The sequence below is a fragment of the Odocoileus virginianus genome, unplaced genomic scaffold, assembly GCF_023699985.2.
Source record: "Odocoileus virginianus isolate 20LAN1187 ecotype Illinois unplaced genomic scaffold, Ovbor_1.2 Unplaced_Contig_7, whole genome shotgun sequence".
Taxonomy (NCBI): Eukaryota; Metazoa; Chordata; class Mammalia; order Artiodactyla; family Cervidae; genus Odocoileus; species Odocoileus virginianus.
The window spans coordinates 2,911,144-2,935,783 of NW_027224324.1; the positions used below are offsets into that span (position 1 = coordinate 2,911,144).

Sequence of the window (24,640 nt, forward strand, 5' to 3'; positions counted from 1 at the left end):
CTATTCTTTGGAACTCTGCATTCAAATGGGTATATCTTTCCTTTTCTATGCTTTTCACTTCTCTTCTTTTCACAGCTATTTGTAAGGCCTCCTCAGACAGCCATTTTGTCTTTTTGCATTTCTTTTTCTTGGGAATGGTCTTGATCCCTGCCTCCTGTACAATGTCATGAACCTCCGTCCATAGTTCTTCAGGCACTCTATCAGATCTAATCCCTTGAATCTATTTCTCATTTCCAGTGTATGATTGTATGGGATTTGATTTACATCATACCTGAGTGGTCTAGTGGTGGTTTTCCCTACTTTCTTCAATTTAAGTCTGAATTTGGCAATAAGGAGTTCATGATCTGAGCCACAGTCAGCTCCTGGTCTTGTTTTTGCTGACTGTATAGAGCTTCTCCATCTTTGGCTGCAAAGAATATAATCAATCTGATTTTGGTGTTGACCATCTGGTGATGTCCATGTGTAGAATCTTCTCTTGTGTTGTTGGAAGAGGTTGTTTGCTATGACCAGTGTGTTCTCTTGGCAGAACTCTATTAGCCTTTGCCCTGCTTCATTCTGTGCTCCAAGAATGGTTGGCGCTCTGGATCATGCCAAATTGGAGGGCTCCATTCACGTAGACAGCGAATGGTTACATGAAAGAGAAGGTAGAGAACTGTGTAAAGCTGAATACACCTAAGAGTCTGAGGAAGAAGGTTTGCCAGTAAATGAGATTGATGAGTCTGTGGAAGAAAAATTGTTTTCTGTAGTTGACCAGCAGCAAAAGAAGCAGGACTGTGAATTCATTTGTAGCACATGCTCACATTTAACCATTCTTAGTTTGTCAAATAACCAAAGCTCAAACAAATTCAAATAATTAATAAAAGAGGAATACCTCTCAACACTTTATCAAAGAAGGACTCAGAGCAAAGCAAGTTAGTAAATGCAGACAATTAATGGCAGTCATCTGCCTGAGGTACCAATTCAACCACATTCTGAAAATGAAAGCAAAGCAAATAAAAGAACAAGAAATCAAGTTATAAAAAAACAGCACAGGGAACAGAGGGTGGAGAAAATAGGTAACAGATCATCCTGCAAACTGGAAAGGGCAGGAAAAGGAGCAGTTAAATATTAAGGGCCCAAAGTTATGAAAATGGGACATTTAGGGGAAAGCACATCCCCCTGAGGGATGCCTCATTATGTTCAGGAAGGGGGCTTCCCTTGTGGCTCAGACAGTAAAGTGTCTGCCTAAAATGCGGGAGACCCAGGTTCGATCCCTGGGTCAGGAAGATCCTCTGGAGAAGGAAATGGCAACCCACTCCAGTACTCTTGCCTGGAAAATCCCATGAACGGAGGAGCCTGGTAGGCTATAGTCCATAGGGTTGCAAAGAGTCAGACACGACTGAGCGACTTCACTTCACTTCACTATGTTTTTATTGACAGGTACTGAGAAAACAAGTATGTATTTGAACTAATTTTATAGCTCAATTATAAAACTGTTGAACGACTTTCCCCTGCAGACCAGAACATACATAGTATCATTTTTTTTCCATTTATTTTTATTAGTTGGAGGCTAATTACTCACAATATTGTAGTGGTTTTTGCCATACACTGACATGACTCAGCCATGGATTTACATGTGTTCCCCATCCCGATCCCCCCTCCCGCCTCTCCCCATCCCATCCCTCTGGGTCATCCCTGTGCACCAGCCCTGAGCACTGCCTCATGCATCCAACCTGGACTGGCAATCTGTTTCACACTTGATAATATACATGTTTCAATGCTATTCTCTCAGATCATCCCACCCTTGCCTTCTCCCATAGAGTCCAAAAGTCTGTTCTATACATCTGTGTCTCTTTTTCTGTCTCACATATAGGGTTATCATTACCATCTTTCTAAATTCCATATATACACGTTAGTATACTGTATTGGTGTTTATCTTTCTGGCTTACTTCACTCTGTATAATGGGCTCCAGTTTCATCCATCTCATTAGAACTGATTCAAATGTATTCTTTTTAATGGCTGAGTAATATTCCATTGTGTATATGTACCATAGCTTTCTTATCCATTCGTCTGCTGATGGGCATCTAGGCTGCATCCATGTCCTGGCTATTATAAACAGTGCTGTGATGAACACTGGGGTACACAAACTGAAAGAGACACATGTACCTCAAATTTTTAATTTAATGTTTATTCTTACTGTTTTTTAATGTTTAACTAAATTTAATGTTGTGCTATAAATTTACATCAGTGCTAAAATGACTTCATGAATGTGAAATGTGTTGAGAAATTATTGGAAAATATCATCATGGCCTACAAAAAAAAACCAGAAGGCCACAAATTTCGATAGAGGCTCAATAGTAATGGATGGAGTTCTAATTTTAAATTCCTAGTTCAGGCCCTTGATGGGCCGCTTAGATCAGCTGCCCTGAATACTTTTCATTCTTATTCTGCTTTAAACTATGTGCAGGGCCAAGGAGAAATCTCTGAAAGAAATCTGTGAAAGGCTTCACTTCAGGAGCCTACAGCTTTGCCTGTGGCCTCAAGCCTTACCCTCTCACCATGAGAACATAGCCTGTCCTTGGTGCATAGAATCTGATCATAGTTTTAGATATCAGTGACCCAAACTATTATTTCACCAAGGGAAGAGTGACAGATCTTATTAATGAACAACTAAAACTGGAGGAAGTTGTTATAAAAGAACATTTCACCTTCTTAAGGTAAAGAAACAATTCTGAATATAAATGACAAAATCTGAGAAAAATTATTTAACAGGGCTGCCTGTGGAACAATCTAATTCTAAAAATTGGATATACTTTAGAAATTAGGAATAAATCGGAGTGGTTTTAAAAATATGGTTGAGTCTTATTTGCAGAATTAGAGAAGTTTCAGTATAGTAACAAAGAAAGAAAAACAATAGCATTAGAATAGAGAGAACTAGAAGAAAACCTAAGATCTTAAAAAGACAGGTGAGACACAGTGACAAGGGAAATCAGATGATTTCTCTTCAGAGGCCAGGCCAGAAAGACATAAAAAAGAGGTACCCTAAAGGCAGTCTTTGAAAACTCCCCCCAAAGCTCCAGATTTCAAACTAGCTCTGCTCTTCAAAGATGCCCTCAGTAATTCCAGCCTCATGACATTCACGCCCCTATATAGTTTCTTCCTACTTTTTACCTTGGTTCATCAATGTATGACCAATAGAATAAGCAGAAGTGATGTGTTACTTTCAAGGTTGAGTCATGATAAGATACTGTGGCTCTCTTAAATCACTTCCCCTGGTGGAACCAGATGCCATCTCGTAGGAACACTCAGGACACACGCTAAGGCCAAGACACAAGGAACTAAAACCTTCTGCCCAGGTCAGTAAGGAGCCAGGGGTCCTGCCAAGAACCATGGGAATGAGCCATCTTGGAAGTGGATCTTCGAGCCCCAGGAAAGAGGTCAGATGTTTACAGATACACACACACAAAAAGACTAAAGGAAATGTTCATCTCTGGGGTGTTGTAACCATGGACTTTTTTTTTTTCTCTGAAATGCTTTTATGTTCAAAGTTTTCTAAGATTGGCACTGTTTTAAAATTTAAGACTGAAAACGACAATGATGGGGTGTTGTAACCATGTATTTTTTTTCTCTGAAATGTTTTTATGTTCAAAGTTTTCTAAAATTGGCACTGTTTAAAATTTAAGACTGAAAACGACAATAATGTAAGTAACAGCTGGGAAGTGGGGGGACATGCATGGCCAAGATACAGGCTTGAACAGAACCAGAAAAGGATGAGTTTATGGCTGAATAAGATTGACAACCCTCAGAAGAAGTTCCTGAAACTAGGACTTGATGCAACTTGTTCCCAGAAGCACTGGTACAAAAGTGGACAGGTGAGACCAAGAAGGAAAGGAAAGCAATTCTGATGTGCTCAAGTCAGATACCAGTGTGGGCCACTGGAGCTCAAGTCCATCGGAGACTTCTAGGAGACCCGCCCAGAGAAGAAAGCTGGGGAATTTAATCTCCAAACCTCTGTCATTTGTTGGGGGCTTCACAGCGATGTACAGGTCTTGCAAACTACCTTATGCCTAGACTAAAGGCACACCTGCAGGCACGGTGCTCCTGATAAGAAGTGTACAGGAATGCAGAAAACTGGAGAAAGATGGTCACGCGCACACACTGAGGAGTCTGCTGAGCTGCTGGATCAGCAAAGGATATACAAAGGAGACACTGGCCAATGACCCTGGGAAGATAGACTGGGACTGATCTGTGGTTTTTATTCTTAAAGAGCTTGGACTTTATTTTATGAGCACTTAAAGAACTAAAGAGTTGACTTAATTTTTATTATTTCAAATATTTCAAACATACATAAGATTATAAAGAACAGTCAGCATAAACTCTGGCCTATCTGTCTATGCTGCCATCCATGCCTTCTCACTCTATATGATTTGAATCAAAACCCAGGCATCATATCAATTATTCATAAACATTTTAGTATTTGTGTACTATATTTAGTATTTGTGTATTAATACCATCAAATGCCCAGGCAACATTCAAATTATCGAGTGAGAGCTTTAAGAGGAAACTTATGTGTACACACGATGCTTTAATGCCACGAGAACCGGAACAGAGGAGGGAGAATGTGGATGCCATCAGCGCAGGACGGGCATGAGACAGCCGAGGCGTGCGCTAGTGTGATGGTGACTGAGACGGAGACACGGGCCCTGCGTGAGAGAGGCCTGGCAGGACTCAGTGAAGGCAAGGATGAAGGCAGCACGGGCGTCACCGGGTCACAGAGAAGTCGCAAGGGATAACGGACATAGGATGGGAGGCGATGGGTCTAGCCATGGATCCACTGGCTTTAAAGACTAATCTCTGGTTGAAGATGTAGGGAGAATACCTGGAAGATACAGAACCGAGGTTTGAGGAAGAGACTGGAATTAGAGACTTAGATCTGAGAATCACAGAGGTTATGCGTAATTGAGAGAAAGTGTACAAAAGAGAAAAAAGCAAAGGGCAAGACAGATCTTCATCCTCCTTAAGGACTAGAAATTGAAACAAAGGCCATGAAAGCAGACAAATATGGAACAGTCAAGAAGGCAAGAAGGAAACAAGAACTGAGATTTATCACAAAAGCTACTTTCAAGAAGGATGAAAAATCCCCAAATATAGAAGATACAGGAAAATACTCTGGGGACACCAAAGTGCATTAAACGCTCAGTGGTATTCTACCATATGTGTGGTTGGTGGTTTAATCGAAGCCATGTCACTCTGCAACCCCGTGGACTGTAGCCTACCAGACTCCTCTCTCCATGGGGTTCCCAGGCAAGAATACTGGAATGGGCTGCATTTTCTTCTCCAGCCTATCATATACTACCCTGCAAATCTTAAAGAGTTCCCATCATGTGCCGAAGACTGTGCTGAAGGTCCTGGGCATGAGATGGAAAATCCAGCTCAGACCTGTCTGTCTCGGAGCTAACCCTGTAGATAGAGAAGCAGTTATTCCACTGAGTGTACAAAGAGATAATTACCAGCTGCAGTGACTGCAATGTGGGGAAGCCCGAGGTTGCAGGACTGAGGGCACACATTAGGAGAAGCAGGTCTATTCTGGGAAAGGAGGGGGGATAACAGATGGTTTCCTTGGAATATTGAATAGATTGGACAGCCACATCCACAGGAATTCTCTGGCATTACTCCTGGACTTGTTAGTAAAGAATGACAACATTGTTTCTGTCATTCAAAAAAAAGAACATGAAAACATGTCATCCACATTCCTAGTAAACTCAACTAGACCTTTATTTTGGGGAAAAAAAAAAGGATTTTAGGAAATTTTGATAATGGATTCCTTGTTGAGATATTTTATACAAATGTTTACAAAGAAAAGAGATATCATCAAAAGCAATGTATGGGAACTTCTAAATTATTTTTAGTGAGATCAGACATATGAGTGTCATAAGAGAAAACGCATATTTTGGCTTCAATTTCTTCCATAAAACCTTATGACTGAAACGAGTATTTCTTTTAGAAATCAATATTTTGGATCTCAGGGCTCAAGCAGTCATTTTGTTTGGAAATTATCTTTTCATACTTACAGCGAGGACAGAACTCTGCAAAAGTACCACACCATGCCAACAACCACTGATCAAGTTTTTACTGTATTCCCACACTGCTCACATCTGATAAATTTATATATATAAAATTACCTCCAAAGAGATGAAAAGTAAAGGTTTTAAGACATCATTCATGCAACAAACAGTAAACTCTAAAGTTGATCTTTCTAAGAATTAAGAAATTTAGCTCAGAGATTTGAGCAGTGCTCAAATGTTTTAGAAAGCAATTTGGATGCAAATTAATCCTTAAAATATCCTCAGAATATTCTTGGGATTGTTTTTTATTATTGGAATATTACACTTTATTATTTTTAAAATAAAAATTCAGATTCCTTTTAGAAACCTTCCTTGAGAAATAGGTCAAGTTCAAAAGTATTAAAAGTTTACTGACATGGTTTCAGATTTCACATGACAACTTGTCTTTAACAAACTATTACTTGTTGAGATTTGATGTAATATTAAAAAGAATATCCAGAAGTATCTGGAAAAGTTGTTAAAATTGTCCTCCCTTTCCAACTACATATTTGCATGAAGTCAACTTTTCTTCATATATGTCAACCTAAATGCCATATTGTAACAAGCTGAATGCAGAAGCAGATTGAATGAATCCAGCAGTCTTCTATTAAGATATATATTCAAGACATTTACTAAACGTAAAACAGTATCACTCTTCTCACTATTTCTTGTTGCTCTGAAAAATCCATATTACGTACTTTAACATGTAAAGTTGTGGTTTAGTCGCTAAGTCATGCTTCTTTTGCCACTCCATGGACTGAAGCCCGTCAGGCTCCTCTGTCCATGGGACTCTCCAGGCAAGAATACTGGAGTGGGTTGCCATTTCCTCCTGCAGGGGATCTTGTTGACCCAGGGATTGAACCCGCGTCTCCCACATTGGCAGGTGGATTCTTTACCACTGAGCCACCAGGGAAGCCCCAACATGTAATTATTCATTATTATCTTAAAGTATAGTAATAAAAAAATTTCAAAGATTTCTCAGCTTTAAAATCTGATGTGATAAATACTCAGACATAACCTACATTAATAAAAGCTCTTTAATGATTTTTCATAGTGTAAAAGTGTTGAGAAATCCTCAATAGATAAAATTTGTTTACCATGTTTACTATTTGTTGTTTTGGATCATTCCTAGGTTGCTTTAATCTACTCCAAGTGCACCTTCCATTGAATGTTTGATTTCAGCAGTCTGGCCAAATCAGCAGTGCCAAGGAAAGAACAGGGTATTTGCCCCAACAGGTTTTACAAGGGTCAAGAGGAGAAGAAAAAGTTATTGTCAAACTATATTATATAATTATTGTCCAATTATATATCACCTATGCTGGAACTCTGTGTTTTTTGAAACTGAAAATATTTATATCTTTCCTAATTATAAAAGGATCAAAAGCCTATATAATACAGTACAGAAGATTTAATAAATCACCCCCAAATCACCCAAAGATATACATTTTGCTATATTTTCTTTCAGACTTCTTTTTTTCATACTATAGTTAATGTGTGTGCCAGGCAAGGATGAAATAACCCATATATAAATTTAGCTATAAGAGTTCCAGGATAATAAAGGATTTCAGATTGGAAATCTCTGGATCCTGAAAATCATTGGGATATAAGTAAGAAATCTATTGTATAAACCTAAGTGATTTGATTTCATTAAATTAAATGTATACTGCCTGATAAGCTATAATAATTAAGCTTTCAATCTAAAATATATCTGAGTAACAGATCTGGACATTAAACAGTCTTCCAGCTAAAAGTTTTAATATACAGAAATATTTAACATGCAGAAGCTATTCTACTAACAATATTAAAATGTTGTTATACAGTAGAAGGGGCTTCCCAGGTGGCGCTAATGGTAAAGAACCTGCCTGCCAATGCAGGAGACATGAGACGAAGGTTCGATCCCTGGGTCAGGAAGATCCCCTGGAGGAGGGCATGGCAACCCACTCCAGTATTCTTGTCTGGAAAATCCCATGGACTGAGAAGTCTGGTGGACTTCTCTGCAACAGTCCATATGCAAAGACTCAGACACAACTGAAGTGACTTAGTATGCACAGGCATACATTATTACAAGCATGAGTAAACATCATAGTTCTATTTTGGCATTTGGTATTATTAAGAATGCCTGTTTGTTTGTTTTTAAAATATGCCTGTATTTTAAAAATCTTGTTTCAGTGAATCACTACAATATCTACCAACTCTGCCTTAGAACCTTAGTTACAATAGTGAGGATTCCCTTTTGGTTCAGTGGTAAAGAATCCACCTGCCAATGCAGGAGCCACGAGTTGGATTCTTGATGCGGGACGATCGGGCATGCCATAGAGTAGCTAAGCCCATAGGCCACAACTCTTCAGCCTGTGTTCAAGGGCCTGGAAGCCCCAACTACTGAGCCACATGCCGCCGCTTCCGAAGCCCAAGTACCCTAGAGCCCGCGCACTGCAACCAGAGAAGCCGCCACAAAGAGAAGCCTGCGCACTGCAACCCGGGACAAGCCCGTGCGGCGACCAAGATCTAGCACAGCCCAAAGTAAAGACTCCTGCTTACAACAGTGACTTAACCCCAGACATGTGCTGGTATTCGTGTGAAAGGTAAGAAGTAATTAGCAATAAATGTTTCTTAAAGGCCATCTGCTTTCAATTTTTCCTCAGAAGTTTTATGAACTGTCACTAAGAAAAATATGAACTTTCCAAAAATTAAGCACATTTGAAACAATTTTTAAGAGGGGAGAAAAACTGACAGAACTGAGCATTACACATAAAGTTGAATGGTAACATACAAAATATGTTTGAGAATGCTTTTTTCTTAACTACCTTGCAAATATTTCAACACCATATTTTTAAGTATATAATCTGCTTTCCTAAAACAGGCAGTTTGTGGCTTCCTGAATTACTTTTGTATCACTTTCAAGCATCACTGATAAGTTCCAGCAATCACACTTTGAACAATAATTATCTAAAATAACTTATTGAAACCCTAGAATTTTTGTTGTACTATACTGAAAAGTACTTCACTACATTTTAACACCTTAGATTGAGTTTTGAGCAAAATTAAGTCTATAATTTTAACTTACTACACATTATTTATAAACTTTTATTTTTAAATTAATATTTATTGGAGTATAGTTGCTTTGAACTGTTGTATTAGTTTCTGCTGTACAACAAAGTGTATACATATATCCCCTCGGATACATGTACGGGGCGATTTCCTGCATTTAGGTCACCACACAGAACTGAGTAGAGCACGCAGTATCAGTAGTGAATATACGTCACGCCCAGTCTCCCAATTCATCCTGCCACAACTTTCCTCTTGTATAAACTTCAATTTTTAATTATTTCTTCTTGGTTTCAAAGTTACCTCACATGACCTGTTTGCATATTTCATGAATATGAACTGAAAGGCATCAGATATTAAAAAAAAAAAAGGCCTTCACAAACTAATATAAATGTGGTCCAAACAACAAATATAAGAATCATGTTAATCTGTCATTGTATTTTCAGTCTGTTGTGGTTTAATGTAATAATTACATTACGGTCACTAATGAACATACTTAAAAATATGAACAGCATCTACTAAAAACATATACACTGCTTTTAGATATTGTCAAAATCACAGTGTAATTCAAATGGGTATTATAAATCTGGCCTTAAAATAATCTCATTTCTATGCATGTAGATGCTCTCACAGGCTGTAGAAAGCCGCCACCATATTCATTTTAAGATGGATATAGACAGCATTTACTTCAGTTCACAAAGTGTGGGCATAAAAAAATCTACAGAAGCTTTTTACAGAGTTTAAAAGAGTTCTAATCACCCATGCCAACTGCACTTCTTTCTCAACACAAAACTGCCTTTGAAACCAAGCATTCATTTGCTAAAGCAAGGAATCTGCTGTTAAAAGAGATTGATTATCCTAGGGCCTGACCTAATTGGGAGATTAGATATGGTTCTCTGTTCTGGGTGGCATGGTTTATAGAGGGGAAAACAACAGAAAAAGAGCAAACTTCTTTTGAACTCCAATGCACTTCTACTTAATTCCAATTTTCTCTAAATAGAAACAGTATTGCAATTGTCAGACTGGTGAAACTGGTGTGTTATAAATTAAGAATGCATTGAATTTTTCACATCATTTTGTTAGTAACAGGTACTTTCATCACATAACCCAAACATTATCCAAAAAATGACTCTTTTTGGTCATATCCCACTGAGTTAAAATCACTATATAATGCACACACACACACACACACACTCACACACAAACAGAAATCAGGACTTCTACTGATGTATCATTTCAGTGTTTTCTATAGCCAGTTAGATATCAGGTTTTCCTCCCAAACACAGACATCACTTCATTGCTGTGGCTAATTGCATTTTTCTTCCTAGCCTTTGATAATCAGACCTTTGTTAATGCTATTCACCATATATCAGATTCAGGTCATCCATCCAAAACACGACAAAAGACCCAGATGCTCATGTAAATTGCACTCCCCCAAAGCACTGCCCTTTTCCTGCATAAGGATACAGAACCAGGACCCCCTCCCATTTCTGTTCACTCTCCGTATTCATTTAATCTGTCATGGTTGGAAAAAAGTATTCATAGGCTTTAAGAAACATTATGCTTTGTTTACTTGATAAATCAAATAATCAGATAACTATGAAGTGTGATAAAATTTTCTATACAAAATTTAATAATTTATTCCAATTCAACTTCAAAATTAGGTCCATTTTTCAGAATAGACTTTTTTCGACTTATTTTTCACCCCTTCTTGAACTCTCAAGATAAAACCAAATTCGACTGCCCTCTTTCACTAAAGAAAAAAGGTTTCAAGAAGGGTGGACTGAATCATTCGTAAGTTATCTCAGAATTAAACAGCTAATTTAACAACATGATGTATTCTTGTTGTCTTCAGGTAAAATCTGTATTAAGCATTAATTACTCAGAATCTCTTACTTTCTAAAGCCTTCAGTAGCTTCAAATTGAATAATTTCAAGAGACTTAAAAACTACTATAACGATGCTTTTAAAGGGAAACTATTATAGACTCAAATCATACCAGGATCATATGTGTGCAGATGAATCCATACTCCAGGATTAAAACTTTTTTCTGTTCATTTCATACTTTACTTCCATCCCATGTGTTCTAATATCCGCTATGTTGTGGATGCTGAAGTAGAAACAGACAGTTGTTTTTTAGAAATCCCTTATTGTTTGTAGTTTTTGGCTGTGCTGGGTCTTCATTCCTGCGCTTGGGCTTTTTCTAGCGGAAACAAGTGAGGCTACTCCTTGTTGCTGAGCAGGCTTCTCGCTGGAGTGGCTTCTCCCTTCAGAGGCTCTAGGCACGCAGGCTTCAGCATGTGCAGCATGCGGGCTCCCGAGCATTGGGCTTTAGTAGCTGTGGCACACGGGGATTAGCTGCCCTGTGGCCTGTAGGATGTTCTCAGAGCAGGAATCAAACCCATGGCCCCTGCGTTGGCAGGTGGTTCTTAACCACTGGACCACCAGGGAAGCCAGTTTTAAATAGAAAACAATTTATTCAAATAGAAACCACCAACATTTTGGTATTTCAAAGAGAGCATAAAGATCAAATTAATGTATATGAATTTCTGATCTCAATTAGAGGCTTTCAAATTTAGTTAAAATTGAGTGAAAACTCAGTAAAATGGTAAGAAACTTCTAGGGTTTCCACATCTACTATCCAGTCACAAATACAATCACTCTAAATTTAATACATTCAACAGTTGATCATAGTACCAAAAAACCAGAAATATTTTATTGCACTTACATAACAATGTGATATTGAACACTAGTAGCCATTGAAGTTTAATGAATATTACAGAATATATCATTGATCTTAGCAAGTGAATGACACAGGCCATCAGTTCATTAGGATTCTCTGTGATTGGGGCTGAATAGACAGGATAGAGAGAGAGCAGCGTGACTCATGCAGAAAGAACAGTGGAAGGCAGAGCAAATAAGGTCAAGAGGAAAGGACAGGAGATTTTTTAAATGACTGGAAATTTAGGGGAGTTAAAGAACCATAAATATCATACACCAAAGACACCTTTAGAAAGGGAAAAATGGGGGGACATTGATGAATCTGTGATAATAGGGCAAAACCGGGGATTCTCCTGGTAATTACAGCACTCACCACACTTTAAACACTGAAGTACTCCAGTGCCTCTTGCTTTGCCTGTTACTATAACTCTGCAGTCTGTACTGCATGTCACGCTCCTCTGTCCATAGGATTTCCCAGGCAAGAACACTGGAATGGGTTGCCACTGCCTTCTCCAGGGATCTTCCCGACCCAGGGATCGAACCTGGGCCTCTGCACTGCAGGCAGATGCTTCACCATCTGAGCCACCAGGGAAGCCGACAACTCTGTAATCTGTACTTTACACCAGCTATGCTAATGCTACTAAACATCACTGTATATTCCCAAGTCCAAAACCTTCAATGGCTCTCTAAAGTCTCGCAAAAGGACAAGTTTTCCAGCCTGTTACAAAAGGAAAAAGAAAGAAGACCCAGATGTGATCTGATTACATGAGAACTGTGCCCCAGGTAAAACCAAGCTAATTTAGTGTTCAAACCCTGGGTCTGTTGATTTTCAGTTCTGTGCCTGTAACATCCTACTTATATGTTTCAGTTCAGTTCAGTTCAGTCGCTCAGTCGTGTCTGACTATTTGTGACCCCATGGACTGCAGCACACCAGGCTTCTCTGTCCATCACCAACTCCCAGAGTTTACTCAAACTCATGTCCATTGAGTCAGTGATGCCATCCAACCATCTCATCCTCTGTCATCCCCTTCTCCTCCCGCCTTCAATCTTTCCCAGCATCAGGGTCTTTTCAAATGAGTCAGTTCTTCACATCAGGTGGCCAAAGTATTGGAGTTTCAGCTTCAGCATCAGTCCTTCCAATGAATATTCAGGACTGATTTCCTTTAGGATGGACTGGTTGGATCTCCTTGCAGTCCAAGGGACTCTTAAGAGTCTTCTCCAACACCACAGTTCAAAAGTATCAATTCTTCTGCACTCAGCCTTCTTTATAGTCTAACTCTCACATCCATACATGACTACTGGAAAAACCATAGCCTTGACTAGACGTACCTTTGCTGGCAAAGTAATGTCTCTTCTTTTTAATATGCTGTCTAGGTTGGGCATAACTTTTCTTTCAAGGAGCAGGCGTCTTTTAATTTCATGGCTGCAATCACCATCTGCAGTGATTTTTGAAGCCCTCAAAAATAAAGCCTGTCACTGCTTCCATTGTTTCCCCATCTATCTGCCATGAAGTAATGGGACCGGAAGCCATGATCTTAGTTTTCTGAATGTTGAGCTTTAAGCCAACTTTTTCACTCTCCTCTTTCACTTTTATCAAAAGGCTCTTACTTATTCTTCACTTTCTGCCATAAGGGTGGTGTCATCTGCATATCTGAAGTTATTGATATTTCTCCCGGCAATCTTGATTCCAGCTTGTGCTTCTTCCAGCCCAGCATTTCTCATGATATACTCGGCACATGTTAAATAAGCAGGGTGACAATATACAGCCTTGCCATACTCCTTTCCCTATTAGGAACCAGTCTGTTGTTCCATGTCCTATTCTAACTGTTGCTTTCTAGATTTCTCAAGAGGCAGGTCAGTGGTCTGGTATTCCCATCTCTTGAAGAATTTTCCACAGTTTGTGGTAATCCACACAGTCAAAGGCTTTGGCATAGTCAGTAAAGCAGAAATAGATGTTTTTCTGGAACTCTCTTGCTTTTTCGATGATCTAACGGATGTTGGCAATTTGATCTCTGGTTCCTCTGCCTTTTCTAAAACCAGCTTGAGCATCTGGAAGTTCCCATCTAAAAAAGGTTACTTCCCTACTTTATGACTCAAATTGGACTTAGTATTCTCCACTAAACCCTCCCTAACCACCACCCATCTCACCAGCCAGTTTGAAGCACTCTTGAAGTTGCCTACCAAGAAACATTCCCATAGTTATCTTGGAAATCATTGTGCATTTGCTGCATATATTCACTTGGTTCTCATCTGATACCTCCTTATTTGCAGCTATTTTTGTGTACTGGCTTCCCAACTAGATTTGCCTGGCGAAGCAAGGTTATTTTCTTTTCCCTCTTGCAGCTACACAGTACCACATCACAAGATAAATATTACTCAATAAATATCTACAGATAAAAAAATCTCTCTTGAGAAAACCTGCTCTGTATTGTTACTTCTCCTTGGCTGACTGAGGTTTCTCCCCACTCCCCACAATGGCTGCACTGAAAACCTTGTCTGCCCATCTCTACTCCCCTCCCTGCCTCTCCCTCCACTGAGAACTAAAAGTTACTGCAATACCGCGGCTCATAGGAAATTTATGTATTTGTTCACGACCAAGCATATGTGAGAAACACACACACACACACACACACACACGAAGGTGTTTGCGCGCGTATGTTAGGTAGGAAGTGAGACATGAGCAATAAGGAGTGGACTAGCGGGAACAGATTCAAGTTGATCTCTGAACCCCACCCGAGACGCCCCCACAGTGTGGCTCAGGAGCGCTCACAGATATGCTGCAAAATAACCAGACTTTTCCAACTCCTGCCTCTGCACCCTAGGCTAACAGTAGATACAAACTAACCACAGGGGCTTCTCCAACTCCGCACATGTGCCCTTGATGCACAGCTGTGTCCTCAAGAGACCTCAGGAGCTCATAAAAGATTCATAAATATTCTATATATAGAGACACCTGATTATAACAGACTTAATTATGGGAAAGACATGCACAGGAGAGCCTGCTGTTATGTAACTTGCAACTGTAAATCAAAACTGCTAGCTCACGTCCACCTAAATAAATATGTAAAAGTCCAGTCTTAAAAAACCCCCTACCTCGTCTCTTGGGCACCAGGGCCCCTTCTGCTTGGCCCACCTCTCCCTTGAGGGGCTCTGTGCCTTCCTTAATAAACTTCTTTTTGCCATGAATAAGACCTCAGATTCTTCTCTTCGTCCTTACCAAGAACTGAGCCCTGTGAGAGGGTCCTTGAAAGGTTGTTGCTGAATGATAAGACGCCGGGATTCTTGGCCTCCGGAGGAGACGAATTCAATCCGGGGCCAGAGACGAGGCTGGATCGCTCAGAGCTTTTGTGTAATAAAGTTTTATTAAAGTAAAGGAGATAGAGAAAGCTTCTGACACAGGCATCAGAAGGGGGCAAAAGAGTACCCCCTTTGCTAGTATTAGCAATGGAGTTATATACTCTCCAATGAATCCAAAGAATGTCTGGAGGTTGTAAAGACCTCACCAGACCTACTCCCATAATTTACATTTTAAGATAACAGAGTTGGCCAGAAGGTTTAATCCAAAGATTGTCCTCAGGCAGGATACATCCTTGTAAAGACCAGACCTACTCCCATAATTTACCTTTTAAGATAACAGAATTAGCCAGAGGGTTTAATTCAAAGACTGTCCTCAGGCAGGAAACATTATTGTCATATAGTCACTCACAATCTGTTAATGAAAAGAAAGGAGTGTCATAAAACTTAGAATGGGACCAGATAATTCATCCCTGGCCATAAAACGATTGACTTGAATCTTGTAGTAGGGCAGATTACCAACAAATGGTTTCGTTTACATAGATTAGGGGGAAAATACCTGAGTAAGTAGGTTGGGCCATTTGGCCAGAACCAACTTGAAGATAGAGTCATAGCTTAAGACAACATTTCCATATGAAAAAGAAATGTATTGGGTAACTCAAGGTTTGAGAATAGTTAGCTTCAGGTGAGACCAGGTGTCATGGCAACACAGCATTTTAAGAGAAACCTCCTTTTAAATTTGTATAGAGAAGAAAAAATATCGCTGGTTTGTTTCCTCCTGCTGCTTAAGAGAGATAAAAATGTCTGGCACTTGCAGCCTCTTTCCTCCGTTTGGAGACCCCTGGCCTTCCTGCCTGCTGCCCTCTCAGTCCTCGCTGACCCTCCCTTACCCGGTAACGTATATAACACACACAGAGAGCGGCCACACACATACCCAACAACAGACTGGGGTCTTCATCCAGTTTCTGGCTCACAACTTCCAGAACCCTTGCAATGTCCTGATTGCAACGGGCAAAAAAGGTAACATTTGGTCTCTTAACCTTTGGTTGCATACAAAGCTCCAGGGAAGGTGACTTTTGGCTTCCACCCAAGGGTGGGGGTTGGCTGCCAGGAAAACCAAAACTAATCAAAACTGTGATTAGACAAAACTTTCAGTCCCACCCCCGGGACTGGAGGTGGGATCCATCGATCAATCATGACTATGTAATGAAGCCTCCGTAAAAACCCAAAAGGACCACGCTTGCCCTTTTCCAGAAAGCTTCTGTGTAGGGAAACCAGAATACCTCAGGCGCCACACAGGGCTTCTTTGTCCAGGATCTCACCCTACGCATCTCTTCATCTGATGATTTATTCATATCCTTTAATAGTCTTTTATAATAAATGGGTAATTAGTGAGTAAAGAAGCTTTCCTGAGTTCCATTATTTGTTCCAGCAAATTAATCAAAACCGAGGAGGAGGCCCGAGAACCTCTGGTTTGCAGCCAGTAGGTCAGCAGCACAGGGAAACAACTCAGGTTTGAAACTGGTGTTGGAATGAAGGGTGGCCTTATATGAGAGACTGAGCCCTTCACCTATGGACTCTGACTATATTTCTGGGTAGCCAGTGTCAGAATTGAGTTGAATTCTGGGTAGGCAGTGTCAGAATTGAGTTGAATGCTAGGATACTGTTGGCATCAGAAAATTGCTTGTTGCTGACTGAAGCCTACACACACACACACACGCTGACACTTGGTCCAGGAACCCTTTGCAGCTATCCTCACTTAATGTTTCATAAAGAAAAATAAGAATTCTATACTCTCACTTCTCCTTTCTTGCATATTTTCATTTCCCAGGAAGAAATGGTCTCTTTTAAAGCTTATTCTCCATCTAGGTCCTCGATGCTGCTATTTTCTGCAGTCTTGGACTGTGTTAGTTACACCTTTCCAACTTCCAACCACAGTTTATATATTTCTTTTGGCTCTCTTTCCTCTATATTCCTAAAAATAAAATGTCCATGTTCCAGCAATTGCTTATGTTATCACCCCACTCTCCCTACCCCTCACTTGCAAACTCCTTGGAGAAGACATCCATCACCTCTGCATTACCCAAATTGCTTCCTCTTAGTTCACCAAAGATCTTTTATGTGCAAAATCCAATGTTTTCCCATTCTTATTCGTACTGAATTGTGAACTGAACTACTAAAATATTCTACCACCCAACTCAAATTCATTAAGTAGGTTTTTAAGACATTCATCTCATGATTTGCCTCCTACTTCTTCATTTCTTCTGAGTTTCCATCACTGTGTCTTTTTCAACCATGTGCCATTTTATTAGTTATTACCCCCAGATCCTTCTGAGTCTTTTCCTCACCCAAACTCACTTGAAGGAAAATTAATCCAATTCCACAAATTGAGTTATCATGATCTCCATGTATATAATTCCATGATGACCTCTAAGATACCAGACTTAATTCTTCAGAGTTCAAACACATGAACACATTTCCAAAATGTCTGAGATCTGTCATCCCTTTATATTCTTATTGTACTGGACATTCTCATTTCCTTTTGTTGGAAATATCGAGAGTTGGCAAGCTGAGAAGGCTGGATTTCAATCACCAAGCTGTTTCTTAGCCAAAGCATTTATATAGCGCATAAAATAAAAACACTTCTGTAGTTCCAGTCCTACTCAGGTACCCTTTTTGGTTGCCCACTCTTAACCTGAAGAGACAATACTTCAACCTGGACAACCCCTAAGCCCAGGGTCTTCTCTCTATGCTGAGTTTCCAGTAGGTTTCCAGCCACTCAGCTTTGTTGTATTCCACTGCTGGATGGGTTCCAGGAGTTTCCCATCAAGAATAGAGCGAAGGACAGAGCATAAAGGATCCCTCAAGCTAGATTATTAAAAATAGAGTCAGACCTTCCACACTTTTAGGATTCATATCCTGCTATCATCTAGACATTCCTGGACTTGATTTCTGTTCTTTTAGCTGGGTGACGTTGGATAAATTAATCCAACCTTCTTCTGTAACTTAGTTTCCTCCATTGTAAAAAATGCAAATAATAATAGTACATAACTCATGGGTTTGTGAAGGGATGAAATACATTGATTCACATAAAGCACTTAGAAGTGTACCTGGCAGAAAATAAGAGCTTAATAAGTGGTAGTTAGTAGTATTATTATTTCATCTTTGTCACAGTGTTAAAGAGAGTGTGTCCTCATCTTTGCTTTAAGTTGCTTTACCTAAAGACTCCTTTAGTTATCCTCTACTAAATATGTACCTGACCCAGGAAAGTTGCATGGAAAAATGGAGGGAAAGCTACCTAAACAATAATAATAACAACAAGAGTAATATAGTACATTAACAGTAAATCAAGGCTTCACTTGCATTATCTAATGGAATCCTCACAAAAATTTTATGTGGCAAGTATTATTACAACTTCCATTTTACGTATGAGGGGAAAAGGTCCTTAGATAACTTTTCTTTTTTTTTTTTTTTTTTGATAACTTTTCTTAAATTGTTCAGATAGTCTGCCTCTAAAAAGTTTCTGGAATGTGCTATTTTGGCAACCCTTTCTTGCACATTTGCCTATGAAGTCTGCCTCTGATAGACTGCTTGGAGATTCCTGCTTCTTCAGACAATGCCATGACACTATCCCTATGCTACCAGCAGTAAAGCTTTTTCTTGTGATCCAAGTGTGTTTTTACCACATAAGAATTTGTCAAAACTCCTAAGAGGGTATTTATTCTATGCCTTTAGCACATTTAAGTGGAAAGTGAACGAATGTGCCTTCAGCACATTTAAGTGGAAAAGTCTGGAGCTCTCTTTCCCAATAAAGATCATATATTTTCCTCACAGGACTGCCCTGGCAGAAGCCAGCAAGGAGAACAGTAACTCAGATTTCTACACAAGAATGCAAGTTGACTATCCTAGCTACATCCATTCCATGTCTGCCTTGGAGAGGGGGACAAGCAAGGACCACGGCCTTCCCCAACTCCAGGTGATATATCCTAGAACCAATTGGGTTTCTGCATATACTATCTAAATCAACTATTTCCAGAGTGGGATTGTACAAACCGATTCACTGGGGTACAGGAAGAAATGTAGAATTCCCATTTGATTCTTTTATCCAAGAAAATAAACTAAGCTGTACTAAAATGTTACAAATGGATCAACTCCAACACCCTCACAATCTGCACACCAGAAAGTCACAGATCATGACTTGTGCCCTAAAGAAATGAAAGTCAACAGTTGCAAATTTACTGGTGCTTTCTCTGTGCAGCTAACAATAGATACTGTGCTGTCTAACAAGAATTTCAGAAAAATTAACATTTATGTTCTTTCAAAGAAAAAATGACTTAAAATGAGGATTTTTTTTTTTTTCCAGAAGACACTTGTGTGGCTGAAAGAACATGTCTGTGTCAATTATTTTTTTAAAAACTTTCATCTGCACATTAAAAAATTTGGAAAAAAATTTTTCTAATCTATTTATAATATTTCTAAATTACAATCTATTTCCAAAGGCAATTAAGACAAAAGCAATTATTTCCAAACTAATAGACAGGTATTAAGTTCTCATAGTTTAAAGAAATGGACCAAAAATACTTAAACTTTTGGTTTTATACCCATTCATTAAAACTATAAAGCTACAACATTTTTAAATTAGTTTGCAAGAATATTTAATTGGTACCAAGAAAATGGGGAATTTAGTAGTTTTTCAAGACTCTGCATAATTGCTAAATACTGATAAATAAAAATAAGAGGTCAACAATGCACTTTCACTTGGATCTTCATATCTTTGTGATGTATCTTTTTTAGCTATGATGGCCAAAAAACAAAGAAAAACTAAAACAACAAATTAAAAAAAAATCCAAGTATTAAATTAAGCTGAAGTATCTGACTTTTACAGAGAAGGCAATGGCAACCTACTCCAGTACTCTTGCCTGGGAAATCCCATGGATAGAGGAGCCTGGTAGGCTGCAGTCCATGGGGTCGCGAAGAGTCGGACATGACTGAGCAACTTCACTTTCACTTTTCACTTTCATGCATTGGAGAAGGAAATGGCAACCCACTCCAGTGTTCTTGCCTGGAGAATCCCAGGGACGGGGGAGCCTGGTCTATGGGGTTGCACAGAGTCGGACACGACTGAAGTGACTTAGCAGCAGCAGCAGCATATGACTTTTAAGTCACTATTTAAATCAAGATTTTTAAGAATAAGGAACATGCTTCCTTAAAATGTTAATCACACAATTCTTAATATAGTTAGTATATTTAGTGATAGTAAAATTATTTTCTAGTGATATAAGAATCATCTACCTAATACTGTGGAAAATGTCTATCATTAGAGATAAATAAACCTATATTGTGGAGAAGGAAAGGACAACCCACTCCAGTACTCTTGCCTGGGAAATCCCATGGACAGGGGAGCCTGGTGGGCTACAGTCCATGGGGTCACAAAGAGTCAGACAGAACTTAGTGACTAAACCACCAAACCCATATTGGGGTGTATTCACTATTTTCTCTGTTATTGTTGAGATACATTATTTTAAACAAGATCTTCAAGAAAGAGATGAGGACGGAACATGTGCATTTCCAGAGTCCTTTGAGGAACCCTCCTTCAAGCTCCAGGCTCCCTGGAGGCACAGCAAGCTTACCTGCGGTACTGAAGGCCTGCTCCTCCCACCCTGCAGATCTCTTTCCCAAGGCCCGCAGCCATCCTAGGAATAGCAACACACACCTTCTTAAGTCCCTAAAATGTTCATCTTCTATGAACAGTGGTATTTTGGACTGCTCTTGGAAAGTAAATATTACAATTTCTTATTAATTTAATAGAGATTAATGATAACTCAAAATTAAAAACAATCTTGACTCAGATCAGGAAGATCCCCTAGAGCAGGGAATGGCTACCCGCTCCAGTATTTTTGCCAGGAAAGTACCAGGAACAGAGGAGCCTGGCAGGCTACAGTTCATGGGTTACAAAGAGTCAGATATGACTGAGCGACTATCACAATAAGAATCTTAATGTAAAATTCCAAAAACAAAATGCTATGTTGTGCTGACTTATTTGCTCAGTTGTGTCCGACTTTTTGTGACCCCATGGACTGTAGCCCACCAGGCTCCTCCATCTATGGGATTTCCCAGGCAAGAATACTGGAGTGGTTTGCCATGCCCTCTTCTCCAGGGAATCTTCCCAACCCAGGCATCCAACCGAGGTCTCCCTCATTGCAGGTGGATTCTTGACCAGCTAAGCTACCAGGGAAGCCCTGAAATCTATCTTATTAATACCTTTTTAATTATACAAACAAAAACCCCCACGCATTTCTTTTAATAATAAAATTCTGTGAATAAATTTTAAACCATATATATGCTTCATTCTGTTGTTTCTTACACTAGAGTCTGCAAGAATATTCTTGGAGATATACTAATTAAATGAAATTTGATTTCAAGTTTTCTTTTATTTTGATAATAGCATAACACAGGTTTAAAGAGGCATATTCTAGATCACCCAAACAATTGCAATCTATTTTGAAGTAAAATGTTTCCATCTATATTTACAACCATACTGGGACTTAGCAAACATAAAAAGACACTATTTAATATTTAATCCATTTGATCTTCAACATTAAACCAAAACCTTTGGAATTCAGTAAGTCTTTGTGCTGTTAGCTGATGTTTATAGGTTACAGACACCATTCAAGAATTTAAAATGCTGTCATATTCAATTTATAAGTAGAAAAGCTCAGCACAAATAATAGAATTAATGTGCATGACTGATCTGTAACCTGATAAATATGGCTTGACTACTATATTGTTTGAGGTATAAACACAAGGCAAGTTATAAGAAAACTGTTTCAGTTGAAAAAACCAAGCTTATAAAAATACAAAAATATAAACAAACTTAAAGTGATTTTTCATATTTTCACAAAGCTTTTTCTTCCCATAAATGTTTCATAAAATGATACTAACAAATATTTGAGAAACACCCAACTTATGGCTTGTCTATGGAATATCTCAAAAAATATTTTCCACTTACTCAGCTAATAATTTTATTATTAGTTAGTAGATTTAACAAAACTAATTCATTTATATGCACATATTAAGAACAATCAAAATGATTTTATCTACAAAAGATTCAGAAACAACATGCTTAAAAGGTACTACAGGCAAAAAACATTTAACCAAACTTAATATGTAGTTATAAAGTCAATTACCACTTTAAATCTGTTCTTATGAATTTAATTGCAACCATGGCTTTTAATTTTTCACAGAGTTTTTGTGCTTTTAGTTTCCACATCAGACCCTGTTCTGACTTGTCTGAAATTTCACTTGTATTTTAAAATATCCTCTGCTGTTGGAGGCAACTGATTACAGGACCCATTTTTCACATATATATATCACACACATATTTGTTGATATTTGTAATATTACAAATATTTGTAATATAAAATATTACAATATTTGATAAGTGCTCCATCAAACAATCTCTGAGAATTAGATATGAATAAGATTATCATTTTACTTTCAAATTATACTTTTTGGTGCCTAATTATGGTTGAGCTATGGAAGACTTCTAAGTCTCTATGTATCACTTATTATAACAGAATTATAATAAAACAATACAACATGGTAACACTTTCTGATAAGAACAGCCCATATTTTTCATTACAAGAACTTATGAAATTATTAATATGTTCTCAATAATTTTTGTACCTAATTTTTACTAAGGTAAAATGTTAATATCCTATGTATGCAACTGGATCCTTAAAAATGATGAATTATGCAAGTACTGAGATATATTTGTTAATTAAGCCACTGTTTATTAATAAAATTCCATGATTTAAAACTGTTCTATTAGTTTGAACATGTGGAACAACAATCAAACAGTCCTTAAGAGGAAAGTATTTGGGGAAAATGGATCTTTAGGAGATTTACTTTATGTAACTTAATTTTTAAGCTTATGAATAAATGTAAATATTCATTTGACCTACAGCATAATCTGAGTAGGAAATTTCTGATTTTAATTCTTGCTCTTCAAATCATATGAGAGATCTATATAAGAAATAGTAACACAGACTCATGACAGCATCCTTGCTGTTCAAGAAGGCAAATTCCTCATATTGACAAATGTGCACAAATGCCTATGTGCACAGAATTTTTACCTAAATTTAGTAAATAAATGTATTAAAGTTATTATAAAGATAAATATTCTTGCTTCACCCATTTCAGAACAAAATGCTCCATTTAAAGATACTGGACTCAAGAATAAAATAACATCTGGAAATTTAATGGAAAACCGTCCTCAGTCTATCAGAATAGTGATTCAACTATCCAAAATGTTTTCTCTCTCCATGTGAAAACAAATATGCAACTTAAATGTAAGTATAAATAAATATGTTTTAAGGCATGAGTGTGTGCATACACGCATATTTAAAAGGATACAAGTTCTGTAATATCTTATGATCCAACATTTCATTCTGATGTGTTCCACATATATAAATACCTTAGAAATCACTAAATTCTTTTTCCCTCATTTCACTTTGAACTAAAGCACACATACCGGGACTGAATTTTCTAAAGGTATTATTTCACATGTAAATAGTGCCATCTTGTGGCAGTTGCAGCTATTTGCATTCTGGCATAAAACTGATTATGGAATGTAACTGCCATGGTTCCTGATGTGGGAAGATCTGGTGGAGAAAGATTAGGCTACCCACTCCAGTATTTTGGGGCTTCCCTTGTGGCTCAGCTGGTAAAGAATCTGCCTGCAATGCGGGAGACCTGGGTTCAGTCCCTGGGTTGGGAAGATCTCCTGGAGAAGGGAAAGGCTACCCACTCCAGTATCTGGCCTGGAGAATTCCATGGACTGTGCAGTCGACGGGGCTGCAGAGTCTAACACTAACACACTGACACCTATAAGGCTCCTGAAAGTTCACAGGATTTCCTCAGTGGCTCAGGGCTAAAGAACCCACTGCCAACGCAGGAGATGTGGGTTCGGCCCCTGGGTGGGGAAGATCCCCTGGTGAAGCACATGGCAACCCACTCTAGTATTCTTGCCTGGGATATCCCAGGGACAGAGGAGCATGGAGGACTACAGTCCATGGGGCTGCAAGAGTTGGACACAACTTAGCAACAACTCAGCAACCTAAGGTTACTGAACATGTGAGTCTAAAATCAGTTAATATTTTAAAAACAAGCATCTTCCAGAGTATCCTCAAACAGAAATACTTTTAAAAGAACTAAATCAGAAACCCTAGATTTTATTACTAAATTTTCTACTAACTAGATACTGGGTTAATAGACAGGAAGCCTGGCATGCTGCAAACCCCAAACTCCATGGGGTTGCAAAGAGTCAGACACGACTCTGCAGACACGACTCAGTTATGAGCAACTGAACAACAACAATAAACCAGATACTGAATAAACTATACAATCACTCGGGACCTCATTTTCTTCATGTCTAAGACTGTCCAGCTAAGTTATTGTCACTTTCTAAAATTCCATTTGATTCTAGCTTTAGAAAT

At 38.6% G+C, this 24,640-nt stretch overlaps 1 long non-coding RNA gene across 3 annotated transcripts in view; it reads right to left on the reverse strand.

The window, feature by feature from the left end:
* Positions 1-24,640, reverse strand: part of LOC139033893 (uncharacterized) — a 117,928-nt gene that overhangs the window by 89,834 nt on the left and 3,454 nt on the right. The window contains exon 2 of one of the 3 annotated variants that reach the window (XR_011486381.1): positions 20,774-20,836. The exons of the other annotated variants lie outside the window; for them this stretch is intronic. This is a non-coding gene — a long non-coding RNA (uncharacterized lncRNA). The remainder of the gene's footprint in view (positions 1-20,773; positions 20,837-24,640) is intronic. 3 annotated transcript variants of the gene reach the window in all.